Source organism: Orbicella faveolata, unplaced genomic scaffold (genome assembly GCF_042242905.1).
Source record: "Orbicella faveolata isolate gen_17 unplaced genomic scaffold, um_ofav_v1 contig_34, whole genome shotgun sequence".
NCBI lineage: Eukaryota > Metazoa > Cnidaria > Anthozoa > Scleractinia > Merulinidae > Orbicella > Orbicella faveolata.
The window spans coordinates 19,862,501-19,874,739 of record NW_028301563.1 but is presented as its reverse complement, the minus strand read 5'-3'; the positions used below and the strand labels follow the sequence as shown (position 1 = coordinate 19,874,739).

General features: G+C 41.5%; 1 pseudogene across 1 annotated transcript; it reads right to left on the bottom strand.

The window, feature by feature from the left end:
• Positions 1–761: 761 nt before the first annotated feature.
• LOC110045511 (uncharacterized) lies at positions 762–7,024 on the bottom strand (annotated as a pseudogene). Its single transcript, XR_016201587.1, has 5 exons — positions 6,114–7,024; positions 4,566–4,676; positions 2,813–3,584; positions 1,923–2,324; positions 762–1,548 (listed from the first exon to the last, which is right to left on the bottom strand). The product of XR_016201587.1 is annotated as an uncharacterized LOC110045511 (transcript).
• Positions 7,025–12,239: the final 5,215 nt, after the last annotated feature.

Here is a 12,239-nt window from a genome sequence, read left to right as displayed (position 1 = left end):
AACGGTAACATAACGTAAGTCACTTAACTTTCGCGACACTTATCGTTGTGTCACTCTAATTTCGCGATTGTTTTTAAATCGCGAAATTTGCGAAATTAACATGTCGCGAAAATTTCATGTGATAAGGTACTTCCCCTGGAAGGGATGCTAGTCCATTACATGACCCCCGGCCCCAGTTTTAATTTCGCCGGTACTCATTTATACACCTGGGTGGAGAGAGTCACTGTGAGAGGAAAGTGACTCGCCCAAGAACACAACGCAACGTCCCCAGCCAGGGCTCGAACTCCGACTGCTCGATCCGGAGACGAGCGCACTAACCATAAGGGAACACCACCGCGCCTCCCACACTAAGATTAAAAGCGAGCTAAAAATACTGGTCGTCACGATTGTCCGTACGTTCGTACGACATTTGCACTGCGCGTGCGCGAGGCGACCCCTATACCTTGAAAAATGAGTAGCAGCATAACTATCTTTGATATTGCACATCCATGTTATGAGCAATTGATAGCTGTCAAAACAAGGTATCCGCTGACCGGTATTACGTGAGCATATCGTAGGCTCAGGTTTCTAGCTCTGTTTTTTGAAGTTGACCGCTTTCCAGGTAAACTTGGATCGTAGGCTCAAGTAAGATTATTACTCTGGATGAGAGAGAGAGAGAGAGAGAGAGAGAGAGAGAGGGAGGGGGGGGGGGGGTCGTACAAAGGCAAAATTTCGGCGCGAATTAACCCCTGGCCCATTGTTGACCTTTTTTGAGTCTCTGGTTAAGAAAAACAAATCATTTTTTCCTTTATATGGTTAACTTATTGCAGTCAGGAGTTCCGCTTTTAGGGTTGGCTAATAAATCTATATATTATATTGCTGAACAAATGCTACTGCCACCAGTATAGAGGCGGCAAAATGGACAAGGAGTATATGCCCATAGCTTAATTCAGCTTTCTCATGTGTCCTGAAACAGTCCTATAAAAAGAGTTAAGACCCGTGCAATTTACTATATTCCATGCTTAACTAGACAGAAGGAAATAAAAATGACGCAAAATCGCATGCTCAGTTTTGAATTGTGCTAACTCACTGAGTTAGCACAATTCAAAAAACTCAGCAAACTCAACGGAATTCAATTACGTTTCCACTATTGAACTTAACAGTACTCTTGTGGGATTGGAATAGTAGTAGGAGTAACATAGTGTTGTGATGCCCCAATACAGTCAGCTTCATTCCCTGCAGTTGGTAATTTATTACAAGCCATATTTTCCGGCCAAGAATAACCGTGTTTTTGCAGTTGATGGAGGCAGCTATTTCGAACTCGATCGCAAAGCTCTCTGCAAGGCTTGCGTGGTACACCGCAGGGAGGGGCTTGCAGGGAGCACACAAAGAGGGGCAGCTCCGGTGAGCAATCATTCCAAAGTGAGTTGCCATGAGGCGAGTACTGAAAGAACGGGTGAATGTTAGAGGCTGCCTCTTGTTGTGTTCGATGGTTGAAGGTGTTGGGAACCAACGTCATATTGTAGTGCAGACTGCTGCACACGGCAATGGTCAGAGGCTCACATCGCCCTGCAAAAAGTAAAGAAAGTATCAGTAAAGAACGTGTCCGCAAATTAAAATTTGAAAAAAGAAATGTTTTCAACGGGGCGTAGCCAAAGCTGTGATCAGTTATCCGCAAGTCGCACAAGCCTGTTCCTTATAGGTTATGTCTTGTGTACCAAGTACCTGTTAAGACATGAAAAACTAGTCGGAACCAGTTTTCCAGTGTTCCTTGCAACTTTCCCTGAAATTATTACCTCTGTACTATTTTCCTAATAATACCAAAACCAATTCCCGACAACACAAAAATTAGGCTTAGGAAACTGTTCTCAGTTTTCCACGAACAACACAGCAATGTGAGTCCATACATGTTTAATCTACTGCCCCATCAAACGTCACCTCACCTGTAGCGGGACCTGAAGCCGGTGTAACAGTGACTTGGGATCTATTCTGGGGCCTATCGATACACACTTCCTCACCCCCACGAGGGAACCTTTCGCAATTCAGGCTCTCTGGCCACCGTGAGTGATATAAGTAGTCTAACGCAGGTAAACATCCTCGCTGAACTCGAAGGCAGAGCTCTCGGCATGGTAGTAGGGAAGTGTCCAGAATCGTACAGGGAGGAGCGTAAAGCGAGCACAAAAAGAACGATAAGTCCGTTGAACACTCCCTCTCCACCAGCGGCCACCATCGATGAACTTCGATCGAAGCCTCATTTTGCGTCTTGTGCTGGAATACGTTTGGGAACACTGTCGTGCAGTATGGGACATTCTTGCATAGGGGAATCGACAACACCTGGCACTTTCCTGAAATGATACAGAAATCCATACTATAGCTCGACGTATGTAGCACTTGACTAAGAGTTATCTCTTTCAACAGACGTTTGTAAGCCTCGACAATGTCCTTGTAAGATAACAAAATCAACATTTATTTGTACCACACGAAAAAAGAAAACTGCACATTTTTCTCTCTCAAAGCCGAAGGAATATGCAAACGAGAAGGAGAAAAAAGATTCTTATATTAATTCGGATTGTTTGTTTAGAGCCTTGCTTCTCTCCGAGAAAGAAACGGCGACTCAAATTGGATGTTTCTGTTTGAGATGGGAATGTTTTTTTCTGCCTGAGGTAACTCCGCTTAAGTTAAATTCTGTCTATTTTCCGAAGAGCAAAGTTTATCAAGACAGATAAACGCGAGAAATTTAAACTGGCATGAGCCAAGAAGCACACAAATGATTCTTGAATTTGGAAAAGAATCAGGTCTGTGAGCGTAGACTAAAAATTTTAGCATTTTTTACCTGTTTGTGATAACCTGGTCTCTTCTCCAGTTAACGGTCCGCTGTAGCAGGGTGCCTCGTGTTTTCTTGGAAATTGAATACATTTATGATCGGCTGGCCATTGAAAGCCAAGGTGGTCAATGATACGCTTGCATTGTGATTTAGCCTGTAGGCACAACTCTCTGCAAGGTGGTAACGGCAGGGCGGTCGTCCTACAGGGAGGTGTGTAAAGCCTGCATAGGAAATGCGACAACAGAAACGAGCAGTCGTCACCAGGAAAAGCAATCTGAAAGATTCGATCAAAATGCCCAAAGCCAGCGCGAGCCTCCTTTCCGCTCATGTGACCGAAGTAGTTTGGAAACTGGACGCGGTGGGGTGGTGGAAGGTGATTCGCGCATTGGTGATTTTGTAGCTCTTGACATGGTGAGACTCTTTGAACAGATAATTGATTCAAACACTTTTGACGGGCCCTCCTTTGGTAAACGCCAGCACCGCATGGCAGATGGCAATGTGATCTTGTGCTTGGTTAGAAGATGCCTACAACTTCTGACAGCTTTAAGGCACAGCTCCTAGCAGGGAGGAGCAGGCTTCCGGTACCCATCACAAGGAGGTGCCAAAACGGAACAGAGAAAAGGTCGGAAGAGAGGAGAGCACTCACTAAACACAACTGCTCTAAACTCCTCCACGACCGCAATGGCTTTGTACTGAGTTCGGTGATTTAGCAAGTTTGGAAACTGAGTTAAGTTGTACGGCATATTTTGACATAATGGGATCCTTATTCGTTGACATTGGCCTGCCAAGTTAAAAAAAAACAAACAAAAAACAACAACAATGTCACTGTGTGCGTGCTAAATGCTTAGAGAAACGTTAAATAAAAGTCATCTGGTACAAAAGGTAATTTATTATATTCGAATTCCTTTAGTTATATCTTTTTTTACGGTAAAACCAGTGACAAATTGGGTAATGTGTCGAAAACAAATAGCTTGGGCTCAGTTCAAACGTCGAACTTTTCATGAGCCGAATCTAATAGCCCCAATTTAGTACATGACGAGATAGACGTTTTTATCAATCAAGTTCGTCATGTGTTATTCTGGTCGATCCGAGAATTAAGTTCGACATGGCCAGTCGGTCAGTTCGACTACGGAGCGACTCCGATTCAAACTTTTCAGCTCTTTTCATGTACCGAACCTAACGCATAAATTATTATAACGTATTTTACAAGCAGTTCAAACTCTGACTGAAAATCGCTGACATTTGGATGTGATTTGTTTCAAATGAAATAAAGTTCGGTGAATTAAGTTCGACGTCTGAATCAACAGGCGTACTTTTGATAATTTGGGTCGGTCCAAATCTGAATTAGGTTCGGCTCATGAAAAGTTCGACGTCTGAACTGGGCCTACAACAGAGTTTATTTACCTTTGTCTCTTTACCTTGCTTCAAGTAACTCAGACCAGTGACAGTTATCGGAAGAGACGTCAGAGCATATCTAGAAAAAGGTGTTGATTCACAGATGCCTATTTTCTTCAAGTCTGCCCTTTCCAATCTGTGTTATATTTTATGACGTTTGCGTTGATTTGAAGTCCGTTCCTTTGGCCTGGTAGACTATGTTTTAAAATATCTTTTAAAGCTAAATCATCTACAATAATTCAAAACTGCAATTTGGCTTTGACACAGTGCGATGTAATTAACGTCTTATTAAAAGGCAGTTATTATTGTTAATAAAATCACGGCTGGAAAACTTCCATCTAAAGTCACACTCTGCAAATTTTCTTACTTTGTTTTGTTCGCCCCAAGTGTCTTCCTTTGTTCATCTCTCCGCGCGCGGGTCCGCGCTCAGCCATAGACCTGGAAACTCTTGTTTTGTTATCACCCGTGGTGACGTCATCTAAAAGATAAACACAAGCAGTCTCGGTTTTAATAATTTCCGTGCAGACTTGAGAGCATAAATGCATTAACACCTGTCAAGTTTCCGATTTGATTGACATGAGTTACGGTTCCAGGCCTGTAAGATAGAGGCAAAGAGGGTGGGTAGAGATGTAAATACTTTTTGTTCGGTGTTGGAGGTAATTTGAAAGGTAATTTCCCGAGCAGGGTCTCGGGTCTCAGATGAACATTCAAATACAGTGGAAAAACTGGAAGCTTGTTACTAAGATGTACATCATCGCGAGAATTGGCATCTGTCATGCGTTTCACTAAAACGATTTCCGTTGATAAAATTTATTATGCTCTCTAGCTGTCGGAGTTGAGAGCATAAACGTGTCAACACTTGTTCTTTTCTTGATTGATTTTCCATCTGGTTGTTCCAAGGGGGTAAGGGTACTCAATATAACGCATGCTTCTGGTAACGTCAAACTGGAACAGGATATCATGAGTCAGGAAAACGGCGACCATTCTGGAACAAACTTAATTAATATGAATGGAAACTGGAACAAGGAAGGTAGTTTTGCTGTGGACCCCCGGAATAAGTGTAAATTGGAATTTTCAATGATTTCTTTCATGTTGCATTCCATTCCGGTTTATCTTTGTGTCTGGCTACTTTACTGATGTTTAACTTGACAATCTAATTCAAATTAGCTCTACTTCCCGAAATAAGAGTAAAATGAAATTTTATTTTCCTTGAATTCCACTGTTTGCCGTAGCATCGTCCGCAGGACAGGGAAATCATGAAAGCTCTTATACAAGGGCTGGCGAATGGCCCTTCAAAAAGCATGGATCTGCCAACATTTTCGTCGAAATTCACGGGTCTCGCGGTCTCGTTTTCTTTTTAGCGGTTATGTGCGTCTCGCAGTCTCGATTTCTCACGAAGCTGTCTCGCATTCTCAATTTTTCACAAGAAATTCTTGAAGTACTAATTTTTTTTTTTATAAATGATGTCTTAACGTCTAAGAATCTGAACGTCTCGCGCTCGCACTTAAAACACTTGAAGTCTCGGTCTCGCGGTTGAAGAAGTCAAACTGATGCATCAGGCTCGCAAAGGAAAACGTTGGTCTGGCCTTCTCGCAAAGTTTAGCTTTACCATTCACCACTCCTTACACATGCAATTTCTTCGTTTCTATTCTAAGAACCACCAGCTGACCTAAAATACCATTATACTGCATTGTACAGTAAGTTCAAAAAATAACTTAAAGAAAACCGTGCTAAATCAAACGGCAAAGCAACAAAAGGAGGCCCTAGCAATGCAGGCCACTGCAAAAACGTGAGAAACTTCAAATGAGTCATATTTTGAGCAGCCTGCGAATGCAGGCAAGGGATACTGCATATCGCAGGATTACAAACCCTATAGTCCAGTGATAAGTTTTAAAGAAAAGCAACACATAACTACCTTGTAATGGCTTCAATTCTGCGACCTTGCCTCTCAAACTTGTGATCTCTTCTTGCATGAAGATGACACCAGCAATCAGAACTACACCAGGACCGGCAAGGAAAAGAATCACGGCAATTAACAGTCGTCTACCTCTAGATTCTGTCTTGCTTGAGCTCTCCTTCATTATGGCAGCTGCAGATATCAGATTAGGCTTTTGAACGACTTGTTCCACAAGCGAGGCGTGTTTCACTTGTATTGTGTCGACTGCTCAATAGCCCTGAAGTAGCTGAGGGGTTATATTTCTGTTTCACAAAGTCTGGAACAGAGACTTAAATCTGTCTGATTTTGGACAAAATATCAATTTACCGGAATCCAGCCAGAACAGAAAGTGTTTGTTCTGGCATAAGCATAGCTTATCTTTTGGCAAAATATCCATTCATAAATATGTGTTAAAAGATTTGAAAAACGAAAATTGTCTCGGAAAACGTAATAGGAGTAGGGTGTCTTTTTACAACATCTCATTTTGATTAGGGTAGTTATATATTGTCGCACACGTTTATTACACGTATCAAATAAATCTTTCCTCAGAAATTTGTTCCATCCAAACGTAGATTGAACACGGTAACTGAAAATAACAAAATTACAAACACGGGAATGAACACAAAATAATTAACAACGACCGAACATGAAGAATGCAGAAAAACGACAATGCTAAATAAACGAGGAAACTTACAAGACGAATGTGACGAACCCCAAAACCAAAGACGAACTGTAAAGCTGTAGCAAATCCAGACAAGACGTTTACAGAAACTAAAACCGCTACTGACTAAATAAATTACGCGTGAACCGAACATATTGAGTATGCAAATGAACATAACACTACAAAAGGCCACAAAACAAAGGAAACTAATTACGCGAAAACTTGACACCAAACACGAAGCTATGACATTGGGGGTGGGGGGGGGGGGGGGGGACTCCCTTATATGAGCTAGACAGGTATGTGCGACCCCAAAGGGTATGGCTTTTCAGCCGTTTTGGTCATAAAATAGGGTATCGAATTTAGCCTATTTTGGCCATTTTGGTCAAAAATAGAGTACGGCTTTTGCACTCTAGCCTTGATATGGGTATGTTTTTAAGAAGAAGCCACTTTTTCATCATTATCGAAAAGAAAATTAACAAAAGTCCTTCACAAATTATGTTTACGGTAATTTAACATTGATCTGAACAAGGGAACTCAATATATCGCAGGTTTGAAACAGGGTTTTGATTTAATGGTCAGGTCATAAATAGGTTATCGAATATTTGGTCAGGTCATAAATAGGGTGGGGAATATCGCAGATTTTGGTCATAAATAGGACAAGGGTTTAAGAAGCGGGCTGCACACCCCTACCTTACTTTTCTGGAAGTACCCATCCCCCCCGGGTATGACATAAAGTTCTGGCGCCTACAGTGGTGTTGGTTGTGGACAGTGCTGGGATGGACAGTACAAATCATTCCAACCTCCACTGACGGCCACCTCTATATAAAGGCCACTTTTTTATGTCTCGGTGGATGATCCATACATTCCCTCTTTTTTCAACCTCTTTACATCGGCCGCCTCTTCACAACGACAAAGGCAACGGCTACTAACTGCCAAATATTAAACCTTTAGACAACGGCCGGCAGTTGACAACGACTGACGAATGCATGTTGTGTACAAAAAAAACATTTTTTATGGTGAAAAGTCACAAAACTTGATCCGCACCGCGCCGTTGGTTTCTGTTTGGTTCCTGTTTTACTGATATATTTTCATCGCGCTACGTATGCACATGTTATAACATAATTTTTTGAAAATAAGAATAGATATTATACACCCGACTAAAGAAAAAAAAAGGCGTCATGTTACACCCCTACCTTCCCATAACGGCCACCTCTTTACAACGGCCTCTTTCCTCTGTCCCCAAGGTGGCCGTTGTGGTGGTTCGACTGTATACTCATTCAAACGGTAGCGAACAGGTCTAATATGCCGTCAGGAATTGCCTTAAGACTTGTTTCCGTATGAGCGCCACGAACGCTGTAAAAAAAGCTCATCCATCGTTGCGAATCTAGCTTGGCTAAACAGGTTTTTTTTTTTCTGCCGCCAGGTTGTTAAACTGCTAGGCTCTTACATGCGAGTTCTTGCTGTATTTGGAAACCGGTAGTCGTAAAGATCGCTTAACTTTTTTCGCAGCGATCATATGGAAAACTGCATAAACCTTGCACTTGAAAATACAATAGGTGACCTTTTTGCTTAGGTTAGGTTAGGTCGGCATTTCCTGAATTCTCCCGCCGCAGGAGATAGGATCCAGAAAAAGCCACACAAGTTTGAGTTAACCACTTTAGTCCTTAAATACGCGCGCGTTTCTCACTCACGAGGTTTTGATCACAACTCTGAACTAAATGTGTAGACAAGGTTTAATTAAAAGGGCTAAACGACGCTAATTGATCACAAGATATAAATATGTCAATCAAAGGTTCGAATCAATACTGGAATCGTACCAAATAAATGTCTGTCGTAAATGCGTTCCTTGATTATATACTGATAAGATTACTGAGATTTTATCTAGTGTCAACCTCTCTTGACAGTGTCTTGTATGAAGTCTCGCAATAACTTCTTCAAAATGCCTACGACTTAGAGCGCGTTTATGTGTGAGCTTAGCCTCCTATGGCTTAGTTGAATTTTGACAGCTTATTAAGAAAGACGAGGGGGGGGGGGGGGCGCTGCTTATTGGAAACTGACTTCTTTATCGGGATAGAATGCTGATTTTATTTGTTGGTTTGTTTAGTCTTTTCGTTGGTAGGTTATTTTACCTGGAATATATTAATTGCCCAAAACAAATCATGGTGCTGTGTGCGTATTATTATTAGTTCCTGGTGTACTGAGTTTAGGTTAGTTTGAGTTTAGGAAGGGTGTACATTGTAAAGTGCACGTATTGGAATCATTGGTGGAGTGTTACTATAAAAAAGTACCTGTGAAGTATGGGTCTTTCAATAAAGAAGGGCTCTGTTGTGCTTGGACGCAGAAGACATTTTGTTGACACTGTAGGAACAGCATCGCTCACTTGATTTACACATTCCGAGCTGACTTTTTAGATTCAATACAATACAAGAAATCAAAGAAAGAAGGGAAATTTAACGTGAGTGTAATTCACCTAATGGAAACCGAGAAACGTTGCTCCACGTTTTTTTCCTTTTAATTTCGCCCTAAAAGTTATCTGCTATACACAACTCACTCAGCGCCGATAGAGTTCTTGCAGTGTTGTGCGAGTTGTTTTTGACGACATATACGTGTAGCTATGACAGATCTTCCGAGAAAGGGAGGTTCTCTTTCTTAATAGCTGTTATTACAGTTGAGCCTGCGGTCAAATATTCGTTTGTTTAAAAAGGAATACAAGCGAGGCGAAAGGGTCAATGCAAAGCAAAATTTACCCTTTCGTCTCGTTTGCGCGTCAAACCGCTGATAACTGTAACAACAGCTATTAAGCCCTTCGGTCCGCTATTTGCAAAATTACAATAAAAGACTGGCTACTAATTGTTTCCCCGATAGTTCTAAAAATAACGCCCAGTGTGGTTAGGTATGAATGAAAGTCTGAAGAGAAGGGTGAACCCACAATACGTACTTGTTACCTGTGTTACCCATGATCATGACAGCGTGATATAAGAGAGAAAGGATACCGATGCGTGAAATTTGCGAGAGTAATGGGTTGGCAGGAGAGAGGCCGAGTCTGACAAAGATTTTCAGACACGCATTAGACCTGGAACTTATCAGTTGGTATTAAAATAGATATTGCGTTTTGATTGCTTCTTTACTGTTTGCTTTGTGTCGTACTGAAGTTGATAAGATCTTGTAAAGAAAACCAGATGCTGAAGGCACGAACCTGAGAGGCATGAATTGACCCTTGTCGACCTTATTAAAGAAATGGAACCCTATCAACTCTATTTAACACTTTTTAAGGCAAATCTTTTAACTTCATTTTGAAACACTATGGCATTTGCGCAGTCACAGTTGGAGTAATTTGAAAAAAAAACTTTTGATTAGAAAATAGTATTTTGGCTAGTTGGAGTAGCATTCTTATCTTAAACTTAAATAATCACTCTATGATATTTGTTTTGAAATCCAATGTGTTGCGGTAGAAGGATATCATGCCAAGTGCTTTACCTCAAAGTTTGTTGAAACAAACAAGCTTCAGTTTATTCTGGAAGCCACTCACAAGTAGCATACTGTATTTTATGGTCTGGAATGGACTGGACTGGACTTGTAAAACACGGACTTGCAAAACATGGACTGCTAAAACGAGGACTTGTAAGACGCGAACTCGTAAAACGTGGACTTGTAAAACGCGGAGTAGTAAAACGAGGACTAGGAAAACGTGGACTAGTTAAACGAGGACTAGTAAAACGCGGACTTGTAAAACGCGGACTAGTCTTTTTTTTAAACAATCGTCTTCCATCCGAAGGTGCGGACTAGAATAGTTGTCTTTATTTAAACGATCATCTCTCATCCAAAGAACTTCAAATACTACTCCACTTTCGGTCACGCGAGGTGCCACGCGAGGGACTTTTACCTTTAAATGCACTTTTAAATTCTGAGAAAGGAACGATTTCCTTTCAGTAACAAATTCAACAGCTTTCTTTTCCAGCTACAATGATCGATTTTAACGATCATCTCTCATCCGAAGAACTTCAAATTATTCAAATTATCCTTTACAAGAGGAACAGAAACATCGAAAATAAAAAGTCAACAGGAACATGATTATCATACCGTAAACTTCCCATAGTAACGACCGCGACCTCCCGAAAGTAACGTCAAAAAATCGTTGCCTCTAGTAAATCCCTAAAGTAGCGACCCAACCGAAAGTAGCGACCCCCAACCCCCCTAAAGTAGCGACCCTCCCGAAAGTAGCGACCCGTACCCCCCCTAAAGTAGCGACCCTCCCGAAAGTAGCGACCCCCAACCCCCCTAAAGTAGCGACCCTCCCGAAAGTAGCGAGCCCGGCCCCACGCCAACTCCACCTACCCGCCAAAAATAACGAGACCAAGGTTTAATACAACGGTATAGTTATTTCTCCAATCAATAGTCAAGTGGACAGGAAAAGGAACTTTTCTTAGCATTAAAATTTAAACCTCTCCATGTCATTTTCAACACGTAGGTACACGGAACAACACGTACCTACACGGAACGTAGGTAATAACGGAAACGTTTTAACTTAAAAAAAATATTGAAAAATCAGCTGATTCCCACATGCCGTAGTCCGGTCAAAGCAGGAGTGCCCCTGAGGGTGTGTGGGTGCAAGGAGCTTAAGAGGAGGAATAGAGATTTCTTGTTCCTATGATGTCACTGTAACAAAAAAAAAAAATTATTAAAGGGCTGAAAAAGAACTTCGGGAGAAACTTGCACAACTTGTGGCCTACAACAAGACAACACGATGTAGACATGTAGAGGTCACCCTTATGTTAGTAACATGAAACTGGAACAATGACGAATTTTTACCTCGTTTTGAGAAAACTTTTTTGTTATGAATTGCCATCTTTTATTTCGTAAAAAAAGTTCAGTTTTACCAACTATGTATAGCATTTTTCGGATAGCGTTTGTGGATGCGAATTTTATCTTCTCGTGTTCAACTCAATATCTCACGAGTGAGCTGCGCTCAATCGTGAGATATCGAGTTGAACACTAGAAGATAAAATTCGTATCCACTCGCGGGCTTGTAATATCCTCTATATATCATGATCTTACAGATCACAGTCACACTAGACCATCACTGCAAGCCTTTCGAAAAATCATTTGCTTGTGTTCAGGAAGAAGAAGCGGTTGTATATCGAATGGTGTTTCGCGTGAATTTGGTTAAAAGGAAGGGAGGTTCCCCTGATGCAGTAAGGGCTTACATGCTAGTATACAGGGGAAATATCAGGTGACGTGTGTTGCCGACCATCCTTATAATACTGTTGGTGAAGTCATCAATCAGTTCAAGCCGGTATAAACGTTATCTTGGCTTGCGAGAGTACAATCAACGTCAATGACTCCTTTCGCTGTATGGGGCAACCCGCGCCAAAAATTTACCCCGTTAAATGTTAGACCATGTTAGTTTGCAAAAGCGTACCAGCCACTGTGCAACCTGCACTAAA